The 12,025-nt window shown below is 45.1% G+C and overlaps 1 protein-coding gene across 1 annotated transcript in view; it reads right to left on the bottom strand.

Annotated features, from left to right (window-relative positions):
* Nucleotides 1–904, bottom strand: part of EHF (ETS homologous factor) — a 43,331-nt gene extending 42,427 nt beyond the window's left edge. The window contains exon 1 of the mRNA XM_068989379.1: nt 802–904. The gene's annotated coding sequence lies outside the window, so the exon portion shown is untranslated. The remainder of the gene's footprint in view (nt 1–801) is intronic.
* Nucleotides 905–12,025: the final 11,121 nt, after the last annotated feature.

Genomic DNA, 12,025 nt, shown 5'->3' with positions numbered 1-12,025 from the left:
ATGATCTCCCCACTGTTTCCAGTTCTATCCACATGGAGGCCAATACTTCTCCACTGTGACCAAACAAAATCAAAAGAACCCCTGTCTTAGAAGACATTTGGTGCTGCTGACTCACATCTGCCTGTCTGGTCACAGTATCCCATCTTGGAACAAAGGGCTGGTCTGTCTCCTTATGATATGGCAAAACTCTTTGCCAAAATTGCTTTTGTTTTCTGGACAGAGGTGTGCAACGCTCCCTCATACCCTTGCCTACCCACGCTGCCTGAACACTTTTTCTAATTTGAATGCATACACCTTTGCCTGTTTCCAGCCATTTTCCAACACCAGAATATACTGAAGATGAATCTACCTTTCCCTACAAATAATGGAATGAGTCAGGAAAATCACCAACAGAAGACATCTCTAGAAAATAAGAATGTGTGTTCTGAGCCCCAACAGCAATTTAGCCAACCAGTTCATCACTGAGAAGAACCTGTTCCAGCTTTCAGAATTTCACAATTCAATCCAGGGAAATGGCTTTGTCACAGAAAGAGAGGGAAACTAGGGGACTTTTAAATTCAGTGATTGGAAGCCCAGACTCCACCAGGGAGTTCAGATAGCACTCAGAGTCAGCCTGACGCCCTCCAAAATCAAATCCTAAGACGACCCAGTGAGATGAACGCAGCTGGGGCGTGTTCACTTCCTGCCAGCTGCCTCCGGGAGTCTCTTTTATTTTCCTCTGTCTGATTCAAGGCAGGTTTCTCTTTCCACTCAGGTATTTGAATTCCAGACTCCAAAGAAGTTTTAAAAATAAGGACTTACCTCATCTACCTAAAGATTCTGGGTGGGAAATCCAATAGCTGTGGCAAATGGAGGGAAGAATTCACGCCAGCTCTTACGGGGACAGGGAACCAGGAGTGTTATCACGTCTGAGCCCTCATCAGAGTGAAGATCAATGCACATGACAATAATTTTAAATCATTTTGTAGGATGTTAAGCAATAAGCCACCAACCGGGAATTCCCTAAGTCACTTCCCCCTCTTCTGATTGGCTGCCGGGCCCTTTAAAAAAATAAAATAAAGGATTACAAACATTTGCTCATTTGCATTTGGCCAACTCACACGTTAGTGTTCAAACAAAACAGGTCTAACCAGGTTATGCCTGTGTCTCGAGAACAGAGAGACAACCTGTTAATGGATGAGGAATTGATTCGGTGGTGACTGTTCTTTTCAGCTTAGAGGCTGTTTCAGGTGAAAAACACCAGGCTTGCTCCCCAAAGGCACCACCAGGAGGGGAGAATGTAAATGCAATGTGAGCAGAAGCTCAAATCTGGAGGAGATGGTGGTATAGGGGATTCAGGGGCTCTCTTAAACCTCTGTCTTCATGTACTAATTTATGTTCAGTCCACTCTGCTTCAATATCAAGATCTTTTTCCTGCCACACAGACACCAGGTTTTTATGGGGCTCCCGGCCAGGTTGCTGGAAGCATAATTCTCTCTCCAGGCACCATGATTACCTCCTTGTCATGGACCCTTGGTAATTTCAGTGGACTTTGAAAAGCCAATCTCCCCGGTCCCAGTAATGAGCTTTGGAAAATTTGAAGGAAGGGTCCTGGGAGGGAGAGTCTACCCTGAGTTGACAAAGTAGAAGAGTCAGCTGTCAACAACGCAGAGGCCTGACTATCTGGTTGTCTGCTTAGCCAGATTCTTCCGCTTGACACTTCCATGGTCTCTCGTTTTTTAACTATAAATCAACCCTCCCTATAGGAGCTCGAGAAAGAAAAACCAAGATGCTGAAATGAGAAATACAACACACTTTGGGCAAGAAGATGGAATTTGAGGGAGGATCCATGGATTTCAAATATCCGCACAATTTCCACCCCCGCTGGCCAGGGGCCTGCTTCACTGGCTCACAGACGCCCTTCCTCCAATTCAGGTGAATGTCAGCTCCTGGCAAGGAAAAATACTATGGACTTTCTCTCTTGGGTCTCCTTAGACACTGGCCTGGCATGAGCTAAGTGTTTAAGCGGATTTCTTGAACTCACCAGGCCTCCCCTCTATGGGAGGGGAAAGGGAATTTGAGTTTTGGCAAAGAGACAAAGATTTTGTGATCAAAACCAAGAAGTTCCTTGTGCAAAAGAGGAAAGTCTGAAGAAAAAAAAAAAAAAGGAAAGTCTGTATATGGGCAACGACTTAATAGAACAAAAAGTAAGCCATTGCCCAACAGGAGGTGGACTAGTGAGTGGACAGCAGCCCTCCTTTTTTTGCTGGTTGTCCTAGTGTGGGCGCCATGTTTGCTGAGGTTCTGGAAGGTGAAAAAGACTTGGTGGGAGGGTAGTCCAGGAGGGTCTCAGAACTCGGGCAGGACCTGGAGGTTTTGAAGGTTTTGTAAGTACAATTTAAGGGGGCTCTGAAAAACACTTCTATCTCCCTGGCTTTCACTAAACATTCCCACCATTCCCTACCTTCAACCTGCATGTTTTCCAAAGGCCTTGTTAAAACACAAATATCTGATAAACACAGTAAATGTCATTATTGCCCATTATCACATTAGCCCTAATTAGCCTATCAGCTCCAGATCTGAGAGCAGAGCCCTCAGGGAACAGACTGGGTTTTGCTTAAAGGATGACTCAGGAACAATCTGAACTAGCAGCCCCACTCACTTTAGGGGGGTGCTCTGTGTGTGTGTGTGTGTGTGTGTGTGTGTGTGTGTGTGTGTGTGTGTGTGGGAAGGGGTGGTGGGGTGTTATAAGTACCAGTGTAACTCCGGGAAGCAAACTTGATCTTCTTTACAGTTTTGCCTGAAATTAACCAGGGGCATATGTGGGAGGTAGGGGGTGTGATCAGGAAGTGGTTAACTTCAAAAACAACTCCAAAAGTGATGTGATTCTCAGGTCCAGTCCCAGCCACCTTTAATTGCAGGCTCTTTTATTAATATTTCTAGCTGAAGAGTTCCAGTTACATCTCCAATGTCTTCATCCACTCTTACCCTGCTCATTTTCTATCAGAGGACTATCCATTAAGGTACTCCTGAGAAGTCATTTGAGGATGGAAATGATGAAAGGGGAAGGAAAGATGTCACCTCATTCTTATAAACCACTTTATTTGTGGAGTCTTTATGTATATATATATATATATATATATGTTACCGAGAAGGCAATGGCACCCCACTCCAGTCCTCTTGCCTGGAAAATCCCATGGATGGAGGAGGCTGGTAGGCTGCAGTCCATGGGGTCGCTAAGAGTTGGACATGACTGAGCGACTTCACTTTCACTTTTTACTTTCATGCATTGGAGAAGGAAATGGCAACCCACTCCAGTGTTCTTGCCTGGAGAATCCCAGGGACGGGGGAGCCTGGTGGGCTGCCATCTATGGGGTCTCACAGAGTCAGACACAACTAAAACGACTTAGCAGTATGTATATATACAAAGTACCTAACAATGTGTCTGGTCCTTAATGGGTTCTTACTAAGTATTGTTTCTTTTCTTTACTTGAAACTTGGCTAAGCCTCCCTTAAAAGCAAAAACATCTTCCTCCTGCATCCAAAAAAAAAAAAAAAGATTTTTAGGCCTGCTACATCCATAGAGAAATCCCTTCAGAGTATGAGGTGTTTTACCCTACGATTAGCTTCAATATGACACCACTTACATCAAATTAGACAGATGTGTAGTTACAAAGATAGACAGATGAATCAACGGATATCACATCCATAGAGAAATTCCTTTAAAGTATGAGGTCTTTTACTCTATGGTAAAAGAGACAGCACTTATATCATATCAGATTGATGCATAGCTAGATAGATAGAGATGATAGAATGGATGGCAGTCTTGATTTTTACAATCAAGACAAGCTTGATTTTTACAATCAAGCTACAAGGGCTTTCCTTGTAACTCACTCAGTAAAGAATCTGCTTGCAGTGCAGGAGACCCAGGTTTGATCCCTGGGTTGGGAAGAGCCCCTGGAGAAGGAAATGGCAACCCACTCCAGTATCCTTGCCTGGAAAATCTCATGGACAGAGGAGCCTGGTGGGCTGCCGTCCATGGGGTCGCAAAGAGTCGGGCACGACTGAGTGACTAACACTTACTTATCTACTTGATTTTTAACTGAAAATCCCAGAAGCTGGATTTGATGATGAGACCTTCAATTGCAAGAGCATTAAACATATCAAGCACGTCATTCATGGGTAAGTTTAAAAGTTTAGCCACAAAATCATTAAACATACCAGAGTCTGTTTATGAACACATTGTTAATTTCTCGAAAGTCATAACCTTCTCGAGGAGAAATCAGGTAAGAGTCTCATTATTCCATCAGAGTTCTAACCCCAGTATAGGTTCCATTTGCTCTATGCTCCCAGGATCTCTTGGAGACTGATAAAGACCAAGGGAGGCAATGAGGTGATGAGACAAAGCTGACTGCCTAGGTTTTAAGGATGTGAAGACATAAAACAGAGAGGCAAAGCAGCCTGCCCTCAGGTTAAGATCGAGATAATACCGAGAACTGGAACCGACTCTGCAAACTCAATTACTCTGAAGAGAAACCTTCCTGGTTTCAAGGCTGTAACACTGTCTCAGACCTGTGCAAAGACACAGGTCAAGGCCTTGGGTCACGTTGTAATGCTAGTTCCCATAAAAGAAAGAGTGGGGCAGAGCAAACCAAGCCGGATTATGTGCAATGACCTGGGGACCCTGAGTTCAGTTGAAATGTCTACCAGGAGATCCACATCTCAGAATCAATGAACCCCAGGGACCTTAATTCCTACACCAAGGCCAAGACAAAGAATCTCTCTGAGCCAAGTATCAAGCCCTAAGGGGTCGAGTCTTAATACCAACACAGGCTGTGGTTACAAGGTTAATGAGAGCACTGTGCTTGCTGTGAAAAAAAAAAAGGATGCTGGCTTACTTTACACAGCACCTTTTAACTAGAGGCCCTATATTTATTTTTGAAAGCAAATGTGTGTTTATATATGTTTCTGTCTATCATCCCTTCTTGATGACATGGAATTACCTCCAGGGCAGAATGTGGCAATTTAGTGAGAGCCACACAAGAATATTACTCTAGAACTGACAGGAACAAGAAACTCTGGTGAGAGGAGGGGGCTGATGTAAAGAATTATCTGACTAGGGGGCTGGCTAGAATTAAATAAGGAACTAGGGTTAATAAATATCATCTGGCCTCACACCCTACTCCCTCCTAAGAGCTGTGCTTCCAAAATCTTTCCATCTTTCTTAGATCTAATTCCCAAGGGTCTACAGATCCTCTGGGGAGCAGCTTCCTGGGCTCTGAAGGTCGCACTTGAGTTCCATGTGGAAGGTCTGACACTGACAGCTCTTAACAGCTATGTAAGCACTTTGTGACCGTGACTTTTGCTGTAACATTTGTGCCTACACACTGAGAATATTCTCTGCCAATGGAACATCCTACTTGCCTGCTGAGGTGGGGATAAACTTGGTGCTGGAGTAGGGGTGGGTAGTTCACCATTTCTGGAAAAAAAAAAAATGACGCAGTGCATGTATACATATGTGCACACACACCCACAAATACACCTCAGGCATCTGGACGCATCACCAATGCACCGAAGGTAAGTGTTCTGAACTCTCCTCTCATATTTTAATTATTCTCCAAGACATCGCGATTCTTGCCTTTTTAAACGCACTCCTGACCCATTCCTTCTGCCTCACCTATATCTTATAACTCTCTTTCTGGCCTTATCTCTCTTCCCAGACAACTTTACATGGTGCCCTGACTTAATGCCAACTCCACTATTGGCATAAGCACTCTGCTTCTTGAATCAAACTGCTTTGAGAGTCTAAACAACATTTCCATCAGGGTCTTCAGGAAGGCTCGTTTCTCCGTCTCACAACAGGAGACCAGACAAGGCAAAAGTTCTCCACTTCCAGGCCACCTTCTTGCAGCCTATATTTTCTTTTTTGTGTGGGCAAGAGCTTCTTACAATTATAGGGGTTATTTTAATGTTTTACTTAACTGTGAGAACTTTTTCCACTATCATGGAAACTCCAACTTTAAAACAGAGTAAGGAGATGCTGCTGAAGATACATCAAGAGGTGAGGCACGGCAGCCTGCCCAGATCGGTCACCCATCCCTGCCCCTGCAGGCACTCAGCCTTTTCTGACCCACGTATCCTTGCTCTGCCCTAATGCATCATCAGGATCGCCCGTACAACTCAGGGACTCCTGCCTACACCGACCAAATTGACACCTCAAAAGGTGAGTGACAGCAGAGACAATAATTAATATTGCATTCATCACCATCTATTTATATTTTGTGGGCTCCTGTATTATTCCACTAATGATAAATCAGAAGACTAGGTTCCTACTGTCCAAGAGGTTCATTATAATGGGGCTGAACTTGAGTGAAGTCCTCAGTCCCTAATCTCTTTCAGCCAGGGGTCATGAGAGACAGCAAACTCTCAGATCCAAGTAGAAACCATGTAAAATCACAATCTAAATGTCTAATGACTGGGGAGAACCTGTGGTGTTGCAAGATCAGGGTACTCGGAACCTATTCCCTCATCCTCAAAAAAAGAAAAAGACAACACAGCTTTCTCAGAAGCAGCCGGTCAAGTGAAAACGACAGAGATGTTGCAGTCAGACTGACCAGGATGACCTTGTCACAGTTACTTACGCTTTAGCTCTCAGCTTTCCCATCTGTTTATTGGGTACATAAATACTTTCAGTGAGCTATCTAGATATTTAAATTAGAAATGTACAGAGCACTAGCAGAGTGTCTGGCATTTGTTGGGCTCTCAGGAAATGCTTACTCTCTCCTTAAAGTATGGAGCTTAAATCTCAAGAGATCCCCTTAGGAATGTATGAAGTTACATAAGGGTGCTGTTGTTCAGTCGCTAAGTTGTGTCTGACTGTGTTTGGATTGCAACACTCCAGTCCTCTCTGTCCCTCACCATCTGCCAGCATCTCCCGGAATTTGCCCAAGTTCATGTCCATTGAATTGGTGATGCTATCCAACCATCTCATCTTCTGCCACCCTTCATGGATCACTGGCTTGTCCTGGCGAAGGGGCATGTGTAACTCAATGAAGCTAAAAGCCATGCCATGCAGGGCCACCCAAGACAGACGGGTCATAGTGAAGAGTTCTGACAAGACCTGGTCCACTGGAGGAAGGAATGGCAAACCACTCCTGTATTCGCACCACAAGAACCCCATCAACAGTGTTAAACGACAGAAAGATGAGACACCAAAGGATGGACCTCCCAGGCTGAAAGGTGTCCAAGGTGCTGCTGGGAAAGAACAGAAGGCAATTACTAATAGCTCCAGAAAGAACGAAGCTGCTGGGCCAAAGCAAAAACAATGCTCTGTTGTGGATGGGTCTGGTGGTGAAAGTAAAGTCCGATACTGTAAAGAACCATACTGCATAGGAACCCGGAATGTTAGGTTCATGAATCAAGGTAAATTGGATGTGGTCAAGCAGGAAATGGCAAGAGTGAACATAAGGGTGATGAGAGAACTAATTCTCCTCATTTCAAAGACAAAGTAGGGAAGGGGAGAAGTGATACTGGGCATGTTATAGGAAAATGGAAGCATGATAACGGCTCTTCACATTTATTCATTTTTAACCATGTCCCAGTCACTAGAATTTAACTTGCATCACCTCATTTAATCCTCACAAAACTCCATCAGAAAGGTACTAACTCTCTTCTTACTTTGCAGAGGAGGGAGCTGAGCCTCCTAAGCATGAGAAGTAACTTGGCCAAGGCCATACAGCAAAGCAAGTTGCTGGAGCTCAGACAAAGCCAGTGTCATTCCAAAACAAGTCAACCACAACCATCTTCAAAAAAGAGAAGTTCAACGGTATGTTGAATTTTGGATTATAGAAAGTTTCTCAATAGTGTCCAGCTCTTTGCGACCCCATGGATTATACAGTCCATGGAATTCTCCAGGCCAGAATACTGGAGTGGGTAGCCATTCCCTTCTACAAAGGATCTTCCCAACCAAAGGATCAAACCCAGGTCTCCTGCATTGTAGGGGGATTCTTTACCATCTGAGCTCCTAGGGAAGACCATAATATCTTACAGGGATAGGAAAAGCCAAGCTCAATTCTGGAAGGCAATTGGAGACGTGACTGTTTCTTGTAAGAGCAAGATTGTAAAGTTGAAATGAAAAAAAAGTATAAGACAGGCAAACAGATCTGGATCTTCTAGGACAGTCTTCAACCCCTGTCCTTCCATACCAAATATTTAAAAAGCCAAATGCCCAGAATAATAATTGAGGGGAAACCCACTGGAAAAAGCTGTGACTTGGTCTTGCCTGGGAATTCATGAGTCTCTTGACGCAAAGGTCACCCTGCCACCCACCCAGCCTAATAGCCCTAGGCAGGCTAAGTCCCACAGCCTCTAGATGCAGAAATGGCAGAAGAATAGTCAAGAGTTGGAGCGATGATCAAAGCATTACTAATGACCATTGAGGGACGCAGTGGAACTTCATTAGAGGTGGGGGTTGTCATCAGTTTCTCCATCCCATTCTTCATAAGCAACTGAGAGTGTCTCAAGAAAACGTAAAATACTAATCAGTCAGATTCTGCTCCTAAATGCCTTCCAGATAGAAACTAGAAATTCTAGACTTGCTCATGCCTCTGGAAAGAATGCACCTACAAACCTCCTGGAAATGATATCTGATCATTGACAAGCACAACTGCTGGGACTATACAAATAGCCTCATTTGCATAAATAAATTATTCATTTAATCCAGTCAAAGCATATGCACCTGCACGTTGGTGGAATGTCAAGAAAGAAGCCTTTGGAATTATTTATGAATAATTCCATATTTGGGGGAAATCCAAATGAAATCTCCCCACATGTATCATGGCATATGTATGATTTTTCTCCCCTTTCTCACCCCCCCCCCCAACTCCATTCTTAGCAACCACACGTTGAGAACAGGGTTTGGAATTAGTCAATTTGTCTTCCTGGAGAAGGACAGTATACCAAATACCTATTTTGAGACCTAGTTTCTTTTATGACTGTGAGCCAGGAAAGTTTTATGAGAATCCTGATTTAAGGTTGGAGGTTAATAGCTCTGAAATTCTGAGAACCAAAAGACAATTGTGTAGGTGGGTATACAGTAAAACTGAAATAAGGAACTCCTCTGTAAACTGAACCAAAAATCTGCAGTCAGTTCATCTGAAAACTTCTCTCGGGAGGACAGCCCCAAGCAAAAGAGACTGGCCACAGTCTGCCCACTTCCTTACAGTGGAAAGTATGGAGGCCCTCGAACTCTGTTCTGCTGGAAAGAATGAGAGATGGAAGACGGGGGGACAGAGCAACCTGACCAGGTGAGCATCCAAAAAAGGGCATGGTCAGCTTGCCATAGACATTCTCCATCAACCCCAAAACCAGATGGTTCAGGGGCTTTCTCCATCAGCACCAAAAGACTTCAAAGTCTCACCAAGGTTTATCATCCTCAAGTTCACCTGTTTGTGGTTCTCCAGGAATTGCCAGACTCACTAGAGCAGAAAAGCTCAGGGAGCCCAACCTGAGCTCTCACAATCGTATGTGGCTGTGTTGGAGGAAGGGAGCCCCTGGCAAATTTCTGATTTTTGCCAATCCATTTTCTTTTCAGTTGGCAGGTCACCTTAACTTGGACGCTAAATGCACAGCTGGGAAAAATAGGCTTGTTAGGGGATGGGTCAAGGCTCCATGAACATGAGCCTTGGCTGGGGGTAACATTCTTTGAACAACCAGGTAAGACGAGCCTAAGAAGCCATGGCACTGAGCTTCCATGGACTTAATTGTTGGGCATCGAGACCCGGCATGGATCCTGCCCAGCCCATGGCCTGACCCCCAGTAGACAACTCTTTGTTCTAACCTGTCTCCGCTCCTCAGACCTGTTGGCAGCAAGCAGCAGGTGGCAGGGCAGAGTTGCTGGGAAAGAGGGTAAACTGAGACCAAAAAGGAAAGAGACAAAGAGCAGTTACTGTGTGCTTCATTGTGAAGCCCTTAGAGAAACTGACTTGCCCCCCCAAAACTCACCTTGGTAATTTTCCTTACCATTCTAGTCACAACTGAACCAGAATTGTATTTACGCACCACCATTCTTCATGTTTGCCGCCTTCTCAAAAAGCAACTAGACCATTCTCCTGCTCAAAAATCTTTACCAGGATTTCCCTGGTGATCCAGTTGTTAAGAATCTGCCTGCCAACACAGGGAACATGGGTTCAATCCTGGGAAGATCCCATATTCTACTGAGCAACTAAACCTGGACATCCCAACTACTGAGTTCACCCACCTGGATCCCATGCTCCACAGTGAGAAGCCCATGCACCCCAACTAGAGGACAGACCCTGCTCACCACAGCTAGAGAAAGCCCACGTACAGCAGTGAAGACCCAGGGCAGACAAAAAAAAGTCTTTACCAGTTTCCCCATTCCCTGGAGCTGTGGCCCTCAAAGGATGACAAGATGATTTTTAAGCACAAATCATAATTTCTACTTTAACAGTTACATGTTGGCACATGAAAACTAACTTAGTAAAGTAAAAAAGAGTCAGTACCGGTCAAAATGAAAGTTATTAAGCAAATAATATAAACAGGTACATAGACATAGTGAAAAATAGAGTTAATAAAATTGGAGTGATTAAAATTTGGAAAATAAAGGCTCAAAGGCAGACAGCCCCAACTCTCTGAGGGCACACGGTTACTGGTCCCCATCACTTGGTCTCCACCTGTGTCCTCAGGCCCACAGTCTCCAGCTGCACCTCTGATATACACCCCAGACACGACGGACCCACAGGGCTTCTGCACATGTGCCACGTGCTTCTCTGCTTCCTGCCAACCCACCACGTGGACCTTTCTGCATCTTTGCCCAGCGGAACCCAACCCATTTTCTCCACTCAGTCTTCCCCAGTTGCTTCATTAGAATCTGTGTTCCCAAATGGTTTGTTTGTACTTGGAACCATTCAGTAGTCAACAAATGTTTGCCAAGTTTCTGCCATGGGCCAGACACTATATCAGGAAATAGGGATTTAGCCACAGGAGAAAAAAAAAAAAAAAAGATAAAAATTCCTGCTATCATGGAACACAGATGCTAATGAAGCAAGACTTCAGTACATTTCCTAGTCTGCCATGTAGGGCCATTTGGGGTTCTGCATTTCCCCAGCCAGCCTGGGTAACCCAGGCAGATGGGGTCTACATTGCCTATCCCTAGAAAGGCTTAACATACTTCTCTCAAGTATCAGGGCGCTGAGTCGGTGAAACTCCAAAGCTGGGGCTTGGGTGTCTAGAAGCAGTGGCATAACCTACACACCCTGTGTGTCTATGGTGCTTTAGAACCTGTTTCTTCTGTGTATCTCCTTAGATGCTCCCAGTATCCCTGGGAAGTGTGATGCATACAAGATGGTTGAAATGATACACCTCCCCGCTTGGTTTGGCATCTATCTGGAGGTCACTCAGTGACTGCATGGTGCCCAGGGGTCTGAGGTCACATGCGTGGTTCCCAGCGGGTCCTCTGGGTCCTGTACACTCTCCTCCAGCCTCAGGGGAGGCACCTCCAGGCACAGACAGCTCTAATTCCCTATGGGAATCAAACCCACAGAAGGAGCACCTTCCCGCGTCAAGACTCTGTAGTGACCTCAGGAAAGAGGAGGGTGCCCGAGAGCACTGTCAGGAGGGGAAGTAGCCGCAGCCGTCTTCCCAGAAAGAAGCAGTGCTAAGTTATTCCTGCTGCTCTCTCTCCGCATCACCCTCCTCTCCTCTTTCTCAGTCTGACAGTTTTTCAGAATCACTGCCTGATCTTGTCCGGGAGGCACCATGTAGAGAACCCAGCTCATGCCAGACTTCCCTGGTTTTAGCAACGAATGTCCCACCTTCCAGGAAATGCCACGGTCCAGGAAATTTCTGGTAAACCAAGAAGGTTGGTCAACCCACCAGTTTGATCTTCTCTAACAGCTGTGGGTCCTTGGGCACTTACCTACCACCTCTGAGTCCCCATGCTCCCATTGGCAAATGGAGATATACCATCCCCCAGCACTGGAGAGGATTAAAGAGGCATTATATGTTTAGGGAGCACGCCAGTGCACCA

The sequence above is a fragment of the Capricornis sumatraensis genome, chromosome 16, assembly GCF_032405125.1.
Source record: "Capricornis sumatraensis isolate serow.1 chromosome 16, serow.2, whole genome shotgun sequence".
NCBI classification, from domain to species: Eukaryota; Metazoa; Chordata; class Mammalia; order Artiodactyla; family Bovidae; genus Capricornis; species Capricornis sumatraensis.
The sequence above is the reverse complement of the archived record's forward strand: the minus strand, read 5'-3'. Positions and strand labels throughout refer to the sequence as shown.